The sequence below is a fragment of the Sinohyriopsis cumingii genome, chromosome 17 (assembly GCF_028554795.1).
Source record: "Sinohyriopsis cumingii isolate HCF-2022 chromosome 17, ASM2855479v2, whole genome shotgun sequence".
In the NCBI taxonomy this organism is placed as follows: domain Eukaryota; kingdom Metazoa; phylum Mollusca; class Bivalvia; order Unionida; family Unionidae; genus Sinohyriopsis; species Sinohyriopsis cumingii.
In genome coordinates this window covers 40,305,987-40,322,896 of record NC_142977.1, presented here as the reverse complement: position 1 = coordinate 40,322,896, position 16,910 = coordinate 40,305,987, and the positions used below count along the sequence as shown (strand labels likewise).

The window sequence follows — 16,910 nt, the reverse complement described above, 5'->3', positions numbered from 1 at the left end:
ATGAGTGATTTTTAAAGCATTCATGAGGCCCTCAATATCGGAACAGAATATCAGATTACTTTCCTTTCTGAAGAAAGGCTCCAATTGCTGGTGGCGCTTTCGATCTGCAGTAATTGTGACATCTTCTTCTAGAAGATTCCATTGTTGGAGTCTTGATCCTAGCAATTCTGCCTTGTTCTTTGATAAGTCCAAATCACGAATCAGGTCATTTAGTTCTTCCTGTGTTATTCTGTGTGGGGTTGATGATGCACCACAGTGAAAATCTGGATCACTGCATGCTGATGGACCAGGAGAAGAACAGGTCGACTCACCTTTGTCTTCGTCAGATGAATCAAGAGAATATTCTGCTGGAGGTTCTGGAATAGGAAGTCCCTCACCATGTGGAACTGGTCTCAATGCAGACGGAATGTTTGGGTAGACTATTCTCGACTTCTTTCGCTTCGTTATTCCGCCGGAAAGAGGAGGAACCAAGCAGAAGTAACAGTCATTTAGGTGGTTGCTTGGCTCTCTCCACAACATTGGGACTGCAAACGGCATTGATGACCTTTTGCAATTCAACCACTGTGAAAGCTGTGTTGTACATGTAGCACAGCATATATGCGGAGCCCAAGGCTTGTCTTGGTCACCAACCTTGCATCCGAAGTAAAGATGATATGCCTTCTTCACTTGAGAATTGATACTTTTCTTCTGGTTGGCAAATGTCACTTCCCCACAAATATAGCAAAAATTGTCCGCGGTATTAACACACTTTCGAGGCATTACTGTTCTTTATTGTACGTAAATGGATAAAATAATAAGTTTTATGTAACAGTAGCTTGAACTGTCTCGCACAACGTCTAAAATATTTTAAATGCTGAACCTATCTGATTGGGCTTTATATAGTACACTGCTTACGTCAGCTTCAGCAGCCGCCTGGCATTAGTATAATAGGCCTACACATGTATAGTACACTGCTGACGTCAACTTACTTCAGCAGCCGCATGGCATTAGTATTGCATTGCATCAGAAAATGATGCAATCAACTGTGGATGATGTGAGCATGATGGTATTATGCAATGTTACATCATTATTCCGGATGTTGCTGCAGTCCTACTGGAGAAATTTACACAGTGAAACATAGAAAATGAGGTATATGAATATCTTCAAAACGAGAGCCAATACAAATTTTTCACGGTTATATTCGTGTTCGGCACACCAAAATACTACAGATTAGGGCCTTTTCAAGTCAGTAATGATTTCACTGTTGACCAGTGTAATATGTCCAATTTATTATGTGCATCATAACATAGCCATTATTTAGTGACCAGGAAAATTATGGTCACTGTCCAGCTGATCCAGATCCATACACATATAGAGGCTAAGCATCATACTCTAACCACTGACGACCAGTCTGAATCATATTCTGAATAAGATTCAGGTTCCATGTCCAATGACTTGTCATTTAAGACAGTGTCAGAACTAGACCCAGCCTCCAAAGATATCCCATGTTCATCTCAACAATATTTATGATATCCATGTCTGTGGGTCAGTGAATTTTCACATCCCTGTCTTAAAATGTGTGTGTGTCTGTGTGCATTTGTCTGTGTATGTGAGTGTATGCAATTTGGATTTATAACATAGCTTTTAAAAAAATTCAGTCATATTGCTGCAATGCCTGCAGTGTGGCAGTTTATGGTAATGTCTAGCACTGGGGTATAATGTCAGAGACATGTAGCATCATATCCCACCCAGTCACATCATCCTGACACTAGGCTGACCTGTCCTTACACTGACCTCTTAATGTTGATTGCAGCTGCTGGTATCATTCTTCATAAGTCTTTGGTATGACTTGCATGTATATTTAATTTCTATTGTTTGTTGGCTTTTCTCATTGATTATATATTAAGTATATCTGTACTTTGTAACTGACCTTAATCCAAAATCAAGTTAATGGTCTACCTGACCAGTGACATTTAACAAAATAATACATGGCTAATATTTCTCTGTGATTATAGATTAAATATTCAGATCATTATTAATGGAGCTAAACATGTTTACTTCTGTTTGAATGTAGGATACTAATTTTTCACTTGGAAATTCCTAATCTTGTTGAGAACTCGTATGTTTAGAGGACCTATAGCCTGACTCTATTATTGTGTCTCTGCTTTTTATATCAATGTTGTTTAAGAGAAAAATTACTCATGTATGCCTTAACATCTGAAGCAAAATCATTCTTATTGTTGTGGTCAATTTTTAATTTGTGTGGATTTATTTGTTTCAAATATTCACTAGAAATACAAAGTGCTCATTAATACTTCTTGGGTTAAATCATTAATTTGGAATTATAATGAATTCAGTCAAAGACATTTTGGATTATATTATTGTGATACATCGAAAGATTGTTAACACATCACCATGTCCAAGGCCATTGGCACATGAGCACATCTGAGACTACAGGCACATCAAAACATTCACATATTGGAATTGATTTGGGACATCACTGGAATTCAATTGAAACTTCATAAATTTGCACTTGTGTTAGAACTTTTAGGACTATTTAGGATTTAATTCACAATACTGTAAGTTCTTTTTAAATGTTCACTTTGTATTATAGGGAAATACTTGTTGGTTCTTGCTCTTTTGTGTTACTTAGTTTAAGATCATAGAATCATAATAAATTTATGTAATTCAAGCACCATCTAGAACTCTGTAAACTAATCTGCCTTTTTACTTCATGTATGATTGTCATATTATTTGTCTAATGAGTAGACCATGTTTGTTTACCTGTGGCAGGTGATGGCTCCCATAACGGCTTAGTCTTCCATAACTCAAAGGCCAACAAGGACACAGATCTCTCCTTTTCAGGATATACTGAACTAGTAGAACTGCACTTATGTTTACATGTGCGAAACAAATTCGGTAACTTTAGCTACATTATGCGAGGCTCACATGAAATTTCACTAAGCTTGTCTCTGATATCATTTGCGATGCTAAGCTGAATGAATTATAACAGCATCATTAAGACCGATAAGGATGAAATTAAGACATATCACTAGAACATTTATAGTATACACCATAACATGAACATGGATGTCTCTGAGATTTTGCAAAAACTATGTGCCCACATTTCAGAGTGAGAAGATAATAGCTGACATCATCTGTATGCTTCACAGTAAGAATTTGAATGTTTGGGTTTGAAAGATTAAGGTAAAATCATTGAATTGTGCATGACATGCATAAAATATGGGATCTTGCAGCTGATGATAATGAATAGGGACCCTGGAATGTTCTCTATTGGTCAAGCAACCCAAAGTAGCATTTCCTGTCCAGTGTGCCCAGACAGTTCAGAGAACAAACTGACCTGATCACGCAATCACATAAACCAAACCAGTTAGTAATGTCACAGCATTGTATTAATCTGGACCTTCCATTGAAGTTGAAGGGTGAGTTTCCAAAGTAGGTTGGGGAGTATGAGGGACCTCTCCCAATGGGGATACAGATTTCTTTTTAGTAGCCCAGTGTAAAGTAAAAGTAGCCAGGTAAATTACCTGGCTCCTGGCTGATAAGGAAAGCCATGTTAATGGTCAATCTGCTTTTAAAACACATGCCTGTGAATGTACAAGACTTTGTCATTGATATCAACACTGGCTAAGGCTGAAATAAATTTTGCCTGAGGCTACAACACTGTAATTGTTTGGCTAAGTTAAGGCACATCTCAAATGCACTGTCGCTTAGTGTCAATATAAAAAATGTCATAGGGCAAAGTGTTTTCACTTTCCTAATAGAAAATGAAGTTTACATTTTTTTCAGCAACACAGCTGCCTATTTTGCCTGGTAGCATGATCTCTGCAATGGCACAGAAATGTGCTCCATCTCTTTCTGTATAATATAACAGACTTCAAAATCGGTATTGTGTCTGGGGAGTGCAAGGTGGCAGTCCAAGTTTGCTCTGACCCTTCCCACCCCATTTTAAATATTTGATATCTATCTTAGGGTGTGGGGTCAGAGCTTATTGTCATCGCAATTTGCTGCCATTGTGCAGTGTCTCAGCACATGTCAGTGATGTTTTTGTTGGTATCATATAACTATCATATTGATATGTTCTCTGCTAAATAAATCTGACTTTCTCTAGGTTGCCGTGATAGCAACAGGTTTCAGGTTATTGTTCTCTAAATAAATATATTGAGAATTATGTGTAATTTTGTTTTCATACAACTATTACATGACCAGTAATGCAGCTGGCAAGTACCAGGTCAAATTTTGTCAAGACTGATTTTGTCTCACCTGTCAGCAAATACATAGCAAATGTGAGACTCATAATATCTGAGAAAATAAATCATCTTTCTATCAATTTCATGCAGGTATGACTCAATGTAAGGTCATTTAAGTCTGCTAGGAACCATACATTAGTAAATATAACATGGGTTAACCAAGTTTTTCTCTACCATGCACTGCCACTGCTGGGTAAATATTACTGCATGTTATACAATGTGATTTTTATTCATATTACCATGCTGTAGTAATATTTTAAAAGACTTGTTTCTTATTTCAAACAACACATGAAGTTCAAAATAGTAAACAAGTTTAATGCTAATTACATAGTTATGTCTTACATTTCATCTAATTTTTTCTAAGTTTAAAAATGATATAATAACAAGAAGACAAGATCGATATAATAAAATCTGCATCTTCAATTTAATAACTTACTAATTTATGAAGAGTGGCAACAATGTTCTTTTACTAAAATCTTAAACTGCCATAGATATAATTTTAGAATAAGAACTTCTGTAGCGCAATATATCAATGTCAATACATTGAAATATTAAACAATGGTGATTATATGTGTGTGTGTGTCTGTGTGTGTGTGTCTGTGTGTGTCTGCATTTGTATTTGGTGTAAACCGAGGACATTCATGAGATTACACACCAACGTACAGAGGACACACATCCATCCGAAGATCTCCTTGGTTGGAAAAATGGAAAAATCTTGCTTCTCCCAACTATTTTAGCCTAGAATAACATAAAATCATGATTTGTAGGAAGGTCCCCGTTTACACACTTCGTAATTGCTCGCGATTTAAGAGTGTATCTTTCTTCCAAACCCTGGCACGATTCCTCTAAAAGTAATAACTTTACCCCAAATTTCCAAAGACTTCTATACAACTTTAGATGTAAATTAGAAAGCCAGATGTGTCCATTCTATACATAAATTTTTCGCTAATCAAAGCAAGACCACAGATCTCAAAACTTGCCAAATATCTATCAACTGCACATCTGCATGGTTTCTCTTCATCAACTTTCCGTACTGTCAGCAGTTCATGCTGTAGAAACTATACAACTATCCTCTAACAGGGAACTATTTTTTACTACGCCACCTTAAGCCTGGCTGCAGTTAATTCATGGTTTCAAGGCACATTTCACCAGTACAAATGTGTCACATTTGCCATTATGGCGACATAAACGATATCTGCCAAGTCACTTCTTGTTTATTCCTTTGTGTAATTTACCAGTATCCTACCATAAATACTGCCACTGCAGTCACACCACCAATGTACACCATTAGGTTTTAATAGAAACTATATTACTCCAGGGAAACTCATGCAATTTTGACCTGAATTCACTAAAAGTCAACCATGGCATCATGGAAACTCACTAACACTTCACTCTGTGACATTAGCTCCTACTAAGTGGCTAATTATTTTGGGCTAGGGAATATTTCCATTGTACTGAGTTCCAATAATCAAACAAGTAATCACACAAATCTAAGAATTCCTTAAAACGGGATGCTATAACCAAATGTGCATACTCCAAATTTATTACAATATGGTCTCCAAAGCAGTGGATTAGTCCAAAGAATGTCATGTCCTACTAAAGTCTAATTGCAGGACAATCAGTCAATCAATAAATTCATCAGTCAGTCAATAACAACATGATATATATTCAAATAATAATGTAATTGCCCTAAAGAACAGTTGGAGATGAAACCTTTATGGATGTTATAGTTACTTAATACTAGTATGTGATTTAGATTTGATTTTGACGTAGCTTTAACAATCTTTCAGTCATATCGATACAATGTCCCATGAGTCACATTATTTTGACACCAGGCCGACTAGTCATAACACTAACCTCTTAATGCTGAGTGCCTAGCGAGCCAGTTGTTAGTACCATTTTCTTGTCTTTGTTATGACTCGGCCTTGGTTCAAACCCACAACCACCCACATCAGAGGCTGACGCTCTAACCGCTAGGCCACCTGAGCGGTCATATTGATTGTTAAGACTGGACTAGATATGCAAACATGTCCTTCTTGCTCATAATGTACCAATGTCCACAGTCTCTGTGATTTTGTCAAATAGTGTTCATCCTTATTTTGCATTGATTATACAGAATATTTGTGTAAACGTGTGCATCCTCACTTGCATTGCTAAATTTCATATTCCTTAGAATTGATAATACAGTTCCTTCCTTGATACATCACCATTTGCTATTAATTTACTGCCTCAAACAGTATTTCTTTTCACTCTAACACTGCCAGAGCAAATGTCCTCAGTAAGCAGGTCATATGCAAGTCCTCGATATCCACCAAATACAAGAATGTGTGTGCGTTGTTTTCATTCTCTTGTCTGAATTATGCCATCTATTTCCCAGTATGCATACTTGCATTTAGCACTGGTGTTAAGCAAATTACTTTATTTTCAAATAGAACATTTTCTGAGTTCTATCTAAAGTATAAACACATTTGGTGCATGTTCAAAAACTATCATATTTATATTCTGTGTATTTTGGCAATATGGCTTAAAATGGAACAACAGAAGTCATATAATGGCCCCAGTTACCAAGTGCAGAGTATCAATTCAAAAGTGTTCTCCATGGTATAGCAGTGATAGAGACCAGCTTCACACTGCTAAAAGAGACCGCCGTAAAGCTGAGAGGCTTTGGCTTTCCACCAGACTCACTATTCATAAGAAAATCTATGAAGCCGCTAAGAAGAATGTCACAAATATAGTCCATGTAGTGAAATCAGCCCACTACACTACTAAGATCATGGAAAGTTCCAGCTCCAAAGAGCTCTTCGAGATTACTAACAAGCTAATGTCAAGGAACAAATCTACACCACTTCCAACTAACTTCTTTCCAGTCAACCTTCCGGACATGTTTGCAAATTTCTTCCATGACAAAGTACAAACCATTAGAGATAACCTTGACACCACAATTTCAATTGACTCGTCGTCACCATACAGTTGGGATAAAGAATTTGAGTAGCAACCATTAGCAGCATTTGAACCTGTCTCTATGGATTTCGTACGTACAATCCTGATGAAGAGTGCACCAAAGTCATGTGAACTTGATCCAATTCCAACATCACTGCTGCTTGAGTGCTTAGATCCAGTAATGCCTTCACTAACTGATGTTATTAATACCTCTCTGTCATCTGGGGAGTTCCCATCATTTTTCAAAACTGCCATTGTAAAGCCTCTGCTGAAGAAACCAACACTTGACCATAACGATTTAAAGAACTACTGCCCAGTTTCTAATCTCCCATTCATGTAAAAAATCTTAGAAAAGGTTGTTCTATCCCAGCTTGTATCTCATCTGAATTCAATCAGTCTTTTTAGCAATGTACAATCTGCATATCGCCCTTGCCACAGTACTGAAACTACTCTTCTAAAAGTAGTTAATGACATTCTCTCTGCGTTGGATAGCGGAAAGATTACAGTCCTCACCCTCCTTGATTTGTCTGCAGCATTTGACACAATAGACCATAATATATTACTTCACCGTCTCCAGCATGGGTCTAGGAAATTACCCCCCAGTATATTACCCCCCTACAACTACCCCCCTGCCATTACCCCCCTATCAATTACCCCCCTGCCATTACCCCCCCCCATATAATTGTTATATCCCAAGAGTAAATAATAAATTAAAATAAATTTCACAAGAATTTATTTTAAATTTTTATTTTAGTAAATGAATCTCAGCCTTGAAAACATAAACTTGTCCTGGAATATTCAATAGTAAAATCATCATATCATAATGTTATATTACCATAAAATATGTTATATTTATAAGATTACAGCTGAATGTTATGTGCAATCCCTCGCAAGTATTCTAAGTGCTCTCTATTAGCAAAGTCATTAACAATGTTCATAATCTAAGCATTGCAGTCACAATATTTCTTTTGAGTTGGTTCCGCTGGATGTCCTCCAAGTTGCTGAGAAATTATCACGTTCAGGAATGAGTGCTCTCTTTGAAGGATTGTCAGTGAGGTGAAGCCAACACAATTGTATGGATGGACCACAGACTAAACTGCTAAAATCATTTTTATTGTTGTGAAGCCAATACTCTAATCAGATTGTGTTTGTGTACACTTAATTAGAAACCATTTCTGCTCGAATTTTATTCAGTGAGCTGAAGACAAAACAATAGTATAGATTGAGCACGGATTATCAGATTGTGTTTGTGTACACTTTAATTAAATTCGTCGTATTTGCTTTAGTTCGATTTTGTATCTGTATGTCTAAATGATGCCAATGGCTAGTGGGTAATATGCGGGGGGGGGGGGGGTAATTGATAGGGGGGTAATGGCAGGGGGGTAGTTGCAGGGGGGTAATATACCGGGGGGGGGGGGGGGTAATGGCAGGGGGGTAGTTGCAGGGGGTAATTGACAGGGGGGTAATGTCCTGCTCCCCTCCAGCATGTATTTGGCATTCATGATACAACCTTACTGTGGTTCAAGTCCTACTTGGTCAACAGGACACAAATTGCATCTGGACATGGAATACACTCCAGCCCAGTTGATCTATGTTGTGGTGTTCCACAAGGGTCTGTTCTTGGACCTGTTCTCTTCATTCTATACACTCAGTCGCTCTCAAGTGTCATAGATCATCATCCAGTGTCTCACCAATTGTACACTGATGACACCCAAATATACAAATCTAGCCACCCAACTGAAGTTGATGCTACCATCCAAGGTGTAGAGAGGTGCATTTCTGATGTGAAATCATAGATGACATGTAACAAGCTGCAGACGAATGATAAAACTGAGGCCATTCTGATCACAACACAAAGACTTTCTCATTCACATTCTTTACCTAAAACAATAAATATTAGTAACACCAACATTAAATTCACACAATCAGTACAAAACCTAGGTGTTACTCTGGACAGTACTCTCACATTGCACCAACGTGTCATGAACATATGCAAGGCTGCATATCTTGAGCTGAGACGCATCAGCTCAATTTGCAAAGACTGGACTATTGTAACTCAATTCTGTCTGGTTCATCTCAATATCTACTCCAGAAACTTCAAAAAGTTCAAAACACAGCTGCTCAAATCATACTTAGAGTACCACGGTCAGAACACACCTCCCTGCTGCACTCAACCCTACACTGGCTATCCATTCGATCCAGAATCAAACACAAAATTTGTTCTCTGTGCTACGTTTCACTGTCGGACTCTAGTCCAACATACCTATCTGACCTCACCCATGTGTACACACCAGCAAGATACTTACGCTCCTCTTCTGACAATCATATACTCATTATGCCCACTATGAAAACAAAGTCATATGGACAGCGTTCTTTTGCATACCAGGGCCCAGCAATGTGGAATGAATTGCCCACTGAACTTAGACACAAAGACACAGTGATCCCATTCAAGAGTGCTCTCAAAACTCACTTATTTCGACTGCAAGAACAAACTTAAAGACCTAATAATGTTTCCTACCTTAAATGTTATCAGCATGTTTTTTTTTTAATGTTTTCTAATTTCATGTTGTTTGTTTTTGTAATCATATCATTATATTTTTTTTTTATTTTTTTTTATCTTATAGGTGTTATTTAATGTTGTAAAGCGCTTAGAGCTTCTAAAGATTAGGCACTATACAAAGTCCTCATTATTATTATTATTATTATTATTATTATAATGTAATGAATTTTAACTTGATTATCTAGATTACAGTACAGTAAAACTTATTATGAGAGAGACTGTCCCTTCTACCAAAAAAAAGTCTCCCAAGTAAGGTGGTCTCTCATTAAAGGTTTGTACAAAAAGACCAGTTTCCAAGGTCCAGTATCAGAACAATTTAAAGAAACATAACCACAATCACCGTACATATATTCTATTTTTTATTAATAGTTCTTGCTAAAATATTGTATGCATTCATCTGAAAACAAAATTATATAGCAGTGAAGATATACTTCTATCATTAAACATGAAATCACATTTACATTTTAAGATCATATGTAATTATGTATCAGCATATGATATCATTTCTGATTCACTCCTTTTCCTTTACAACAACCTGATTTTGTTTTACCAATGTTTAAACTGCTATTTTGCAAGTGGTCTGCTCTTCTTCACTAATCTTTCAGTTACAATTATTATTTTCTCCAGCATTAAAATTTGTCTCGTTTTAGTTGGCAGTTCTTTCATTGTTATTAAGATACTAGGTGTCAAAATTATTAGTGCTCAGTTGTAATATCGACTGTAAAGACAGTTTTGACTAGGCTCTGGGAAAATATGATAAATCTATACATGTGCAATGTATATCTAACAATTAATTAAATAAAAAGAAACAGTTATCTCATCCAGAAACAGAATCATTTACTCAGAGACAAAAGTCAGTGGCTTAATTCAAAGAAGACATACAGGGATTAACTCTATAAACAATTAAGTGTGCAACCTGGTTGCACTAACTTGAATAGATGACAGCTTGGTGACTGGTATGTAATAACTAACATCTGATGGGGAAAAAACCCAACAAACATCACAAGCATTGAACACTATCAGTCGAATCCCTCAAATGGTTCTCACTTGCTGGATCAGTAGACAAAGACCCCCAGGCAATATGGATTAACTCTACAGACAATATACGTGACCACTGTGTTAATTTGGGCACTACAGTGGTAAATGTGTGACATGTATATTATCCTGGTTTACGGACTGTACCATCTGTCACTATATACAAGCCAGGTAGCCAGAATCCTTTTTGTTTTTGTTCATTTCATGCGTGTTTTTGAGCAGAACACTCTTTATAATTCAAGCAGAACACTCTTTATAATTCAAGCAATCATTGTTACAAATGATTACATAAAGGTCATTGGTGTCTGTCACTGTTCTTGTGATATGGATGGTCATTCATAGAGTTGGATATGGCTGGGAAGTGCTAGAAACTACAGGTACTTTTAGTCTGGTTTACAATAGAAAATATGAAACACTCAAAGCACAGCTACAAAATTTCAGATACCGGTAGACAGTGTTTTTTTTTTAAGAACATACAAGCAGTCATTGGATTAAATAAAAGTCTGTCAAGTTTATCCACATTTTTTCAATTGCGGTCATTCATAGCAGTGTCAAAATACATATTTTTGCAAGACAATGTGGTCGCTGGTCACATTCAGCAGGTTGTTGCTCATGAGCATTTATATACTGAAATTGATCCATGTATTACAATTGTGGTCAGAAATGACAGTTGGTCGCTTACAGCAGAGGTCGCTCACAACAGTACTGTATTGTAAGTTAGTGCAAATTCTTAAACAACTACCCTTAATCAAGAATTTTTCTTTTTACTTTCTAAAAGTTCACTATAAATGGCATTTGAAAAGATTTCTAAACTTGTCTGAAGGAACCCCCTTTTACCATGTACATGAGAGCAAATGCACACATCTTTCAGATCATACTGTTGGTCCTAATTTTTCTTTGTTGCCTATAAAACTTTCTCGTAACTGTTCATAGACAACACATTTTTGAATATAAGTCAGTGTATGAATGAACTAAACCCTTTCATTTTTCAAATGAATCGATAGTGAGCCAACATGCAAGTGCATCTATTTTTAGAAAGGTTTTTCTTAAAGTAACCACTCACTTTATAGCTTCATTACAAAGGTCCATTGAAAGGATTGCAAATATAAGATTTTATTATTTGTCTACATACTTGGTGTAACATAAGGCATTGGTTATAAAGTATTTGCTTTGCTGTTTTTTTCCCTTTCTTTCTTCATATTTTCACAAAAATGAGTCAACTCAGAATGCAAACTTGACCTTAGAGCATCTCATGAATTCCACAATATATCATTTTCCCTTATATTTCTGACCTAAATAATTGCATTTAAAAGCTAAATCTTTAATAACATAATATTTATACTCCATTTTCTATGAATTGTATATTTTCCTGAATATATCTCCCAATGGTTTATGAAAAGAGACAATCTAATAAAGTGGTACTTTACAAAACAGCGACATCTGCCATTATTTCCCCATGACAGGTTCACTTACAATTCCAAACTAATTTTTATCAAGAAAATAATGTACACATGGCACTTAAAATATTACCGGGGGGGGGGGGGGGGGGGGGGGGGGGCGCAGGGCGCAGGGTACAAACAAATGGGCATGTATATTCTGACTATAGCAAGGTGTGTGTCATTATCATTCTAATTTTTAATTATGTCTATAAGGTATAGGGTACATACATGGATCATGATAACACATAATAATCGTAATATGTCTGTCTTTATTTACACTGTTATCAGTTTTACTGCAGGCCAAAGGCACTCATATCGTTCCTTCCAATTTAAATGTCAGTCATACATGTAGTATAAAACATATGGTGTAAGGGGTGCTCATGGAAGGGTAGTACCTCAGGTGGGGGTAACAGTCGTACTCCCTCGGGGGTTGCTAGTCCACCTTTGGTCTCCACTTGGCGCTCAACTCTCACTTGTGGCTCCAAGAAGCTGTAGCATGCGCAGTGGCCACACCACGCTGAGGGTAACTGATGGGTTTCAGACCCCCAGTGATTCAGGGATTGTCACCCATTGCATGTGAAGACTGGAACCGGCGGACTGCGTGGAGGAACCACCAGCTGGTCAATGGGCACAAAGGCGGACACAGCAAAGCGATGTGGAGCGCTAAGAGCACGGCAAGACACGTAGGATGCCTTGGTCATCCACTGCATCCAGTCTCCATTCCAGCTGTCTTGACTACATCTTGCAACTGGACAAGTGCAGCCTGAATGAGAGAGTGAGGCTGACGCAGCGCAACTCTTCCTCACTTTAATCCAACTCACGCACAAGTCATTTATGTCATCATCTGTACCCAAGTCCTGCGGTGATGGGCGAGCTGCAAAGCGGAAGGTGTGGATGCACTAGCAGCCATAGTGGCGGACCTGCACGCAGGCGGCTCAGGCCATATGGTTATCTTCCATTGATCCGAAGCAGAAATGGATGTCGGCAGCCGTCTGAGCGACTAAGCAGATCTCTTCAGGATAGCGCTGCTTACCTCCATAGCCTGAGGAAGGGGCTAGAAAAGGTGCCCTAAAAAAAGACTGCTTCATCTACCCCAACCAGCTTACCGCGGCTGGAGGGAATCCCATTCTTGCGGTCGAAACACAAAGAAAACCCAAAAAGTTTCACTCACTCTTGGTGCGTGGAACATACACACTCTACTGGATCGTGCAGAGGCTGACAGACCTGAGAGAAGAAATGCCCTGATTGCAAGAGAATTTGCTCGCTACAAGATGGAGATAGCAGCCCTAAGTGAAACTCGCATGGCCGACGAGGGCCAACTGACTGAAGTTGGAGCTGGTTACACCTTTTTCTGGAGTGGACGTAGCACTGATGAAAGTCGGAAGTCTGGAGTTGGATTCGCTGTCAAGTTGAGTTTGGTGAATAAGCTCTCCATCTTACCAAATGGAATTAATGATCGGCTTATAATGCTGAAGCTACCCTTACATGGAAAAAAGCAAGCCACACTCATTAGTGATTATGCACCAACCATGACCTACTCGGAGGAAGCCAAAGACAAGTTCTACCAGGATCTGGAAACTCTGATTGCTTTGGTACCAAGTCAGACAAGCTGATCATTCTTGGTGATTTTAATGCCAGAGTTGGCACGGATCACACCTCGTGGAAGGAAGTTATTGGTAGACATGGAATTGGCAACTGCAACAGTAATGGACACATACTCTTGAGAATGTTTTTCTACATTTCTACATTCTTCTGTCTGCCTAACCACAATAAAACAACTTGGAAGCACCCACAGTCTAAGCATTGGCATCAGATCGACTACATCTTAGTTCGTTGGAATGACAGGCAGGATGTCCATGTGACCAAGGCCATGTGTAGTGCTGACTGCTGGACAGACCACAGGCTACTGATCTCCAAGATGAATCTAAAAATTCAACCTCCCAGATGCCCACAGGGAATTAAAGTCCCAAAATGGCTCAACGGCTCCAGGATGAAAGTCTGCAACAATGAGCAAGCTCTGTCTGAAGCTTTGACAAGCCAGCTAGAAACCACAGACTCTGATACCAATGACATAGAGAAATGCTGGATGGCCTTCAAACATCTGTTGTACTCCACTGCATCTGAAGCCCTTGGCGTCACTGCACGAAAGCACCAAGACTGGTTTGACGAGAACTGTGAAGAAATACAGTCCCTGCTAGAGGAGAAGCATCATCTCCATTGTGCATACAACATCAACCCCAAGTCCGCTGCAAAGAAAGATGCCTTCAGCAGAGTTCGCCAAGCTGTGCAGAAGAAACTACGCGAGATGCAGGACACATGGCTGATCCGAAAGGCTGATGATATCCAGTCCTTTGCCGACAGACACGACATGAAGAATTTCTATGGTGCTCTTCATGATGTTTATGGCCCAGTAACATCAGGCACAGCCCACTCTTGAGCTCCGATGGCAGCACTCTCATAACCGAGAAGGAGAAGATACTGGATCACTGGGCGGAACACTTTGACGGTATCCTCAACAGACCCTCTTCCATCAACGATGAAGCGACCAACCATCTACCACAGGTGGAGATCAACGATAGGTTGGCTGACCCTCCAACAGTGCTGGAAACTCATAAGGCCATTGAGCTCCTGTCTAGTGGAAAAGCTCCAGAAGCAGACCCCATCCCAGCTGAGATCTACAAGTCTGATGGGCCTAAGTTAGTGGGAAGACTAATGGAGATGTTCTGTGGCATGTGTAAGATGAAACGCATACCCCAGGAATTCAAAGATGCATCTATTGTCCACCTTTACAAATGCAAAGGCAATCGCCAGTCCTGTGACAACCACAGAGGAATCTCTCTATTCTGCATCGCTGGCAAGGTCCTCGCCAGGCTACTGCTGAACAGACTCAAAAAACACCTTGATCATGGCCTACTGCCAGAAAGCAAGTGAGGTTTCAGAAAGGAGAGAGGCACCATCGACATGATCTCTGCTGGCAGGCAGTTGCAAGAAAGATGTCTTGAACAAAATGTCCAGCTATAAACCACCTTCGTGGACCTGACTAAGGCATTTGACATTGTCAGCCGGGAAGGCCTTTGGAAGACCATGGCCAAATTTGGATGTCCAGATGTCTTCATTGAAATGGTGAGACAGTTTCATGATGGCATGCTTGCCAGAGTCCAGGACCAGGGTAACTATTCCAAACCCATTTCAGTTATGAATGGTGTGAAACAAGGATGCGTCTTAGCCCCCACTCTCTTCAGCCTCATGTTCTCCGCAATGTTGATGGATGCTTTCAAGGACAGCAATGTTGGAGCAGGTCTCAGATACCGTCTGGATGGGAAGTTGTTCAACCTGAGGAGGCTTCAAGCCAAAACCAAAGTCCAAGTTGAGAACATTTGCGACCTGCTGTTTGCAGATGACTGTGCCCACAACTCCAGCATGTAGGCAGGCATGCAACAGAGCATGGACCTTTTTTCCACAGCGTGCTCCAACTTCGGATTCACCATCTCTACCAGCAAGACCGAGGTTCTGCATCAGCCAGCTCCTGGAGAAGATTATCTGGAACCATCCATCACTGTCAGCTTAAAAATGTAGACAGATTCATATACCTTGGCAGCACACTCTCACAAGCAGTCCACATAGACGATGAGGTCAACACTAGGACTGCCAAAGCCAGCATAGCATTTGGTAGACTCTGCTCAAATGTCTGGGATAGGAGAGGCATCAAGCTTGCCACCAAACTCAAAGTCTACAGAGCAATTGTTCTCCCCACCCTCCTCTATGCTTGTGAGACATGGACTGTGTATAGCTGCCATGTTAAAAAACTGAACCACTTCCATATGAGCTCCCTGAGGAAACTACTGAAAATCAGATGCAGGACAAGGTACCAAACACAGAGGTGCTCACTAAGGCCGGCATGACAAGCATCCACACCATGCTGTGCAAGGCACAACTCCGATGGGCTGGCCAAATGTCCGCATGCCGGTAGAACGCCTACCTAAGAAGGTCTTTTATGGACAGCTACAACAAGGCAAAAGGTCTCACGGTGGTCAAAAAAAGAGAAACAAGGACACCCTCAAGGCTTTGCTGAAGAATCTAGGCATTGATCCTGATAGCTGGGAGAGTATCGCTGCTAACCGATCTGCTTGGTGCAGTCAAGTCAATGTTGGTGTGGAAGCCTTTGAGCAGAAAAGACTGGTGGATGCAGCTGAAAAACGTGATCTGCACAAATCCAGAAACATCAGTTCTGCAACTCTCGGCCAGCAACCTGCACATGCATGTCCCCACTGCAACAGACTCTTCCGGGCCCGGATCAGACTGATCAGACATCTATGGACCCACCCCCAGTAAATCGATGACATTAAATGGTCCTCATTGACACCGATGGACGAACATCATCATAAAATAATATTGTAGCAATATGACTAAAATTGTTAAAGCTATGTTAAAAATCCAAATCACACAGTGACCTCATACAACATACATCTCACATGGGGTGGAAAGGGTCAGAAGAAACTCAGACTAGCAAGGTGTGTGTCATTATCTTTCTAATTTTTAATTCCTCGAATGTACACTGAAATGTTGTTTTTTTTTTTTTTCTTATATATTATTTTATACTATATGTATGGCATTTAAATTGTAAGCAACGATACCAGCCCCTGTGCTGCAGACGAGTGTCAACTGTTACAGTATAGTTTATTTATA

The 16,910-nt window shown here is 39.4% G+C and overlaps 1 protein-coding gene across 1 annotated transcript in view; it reads right to left on the bottom strand.

Annotated features, from left to right (window-relative positions):
- The window catches only part of LOC149778475 (high affinity copper uptake protein 1-like), a 54,000-nt gene that overhangs the window by 36,920 nt on the left and 170 nt on the right, over positions 1-16,910 (bottom strand). The window lies entirely within an intron of this gene.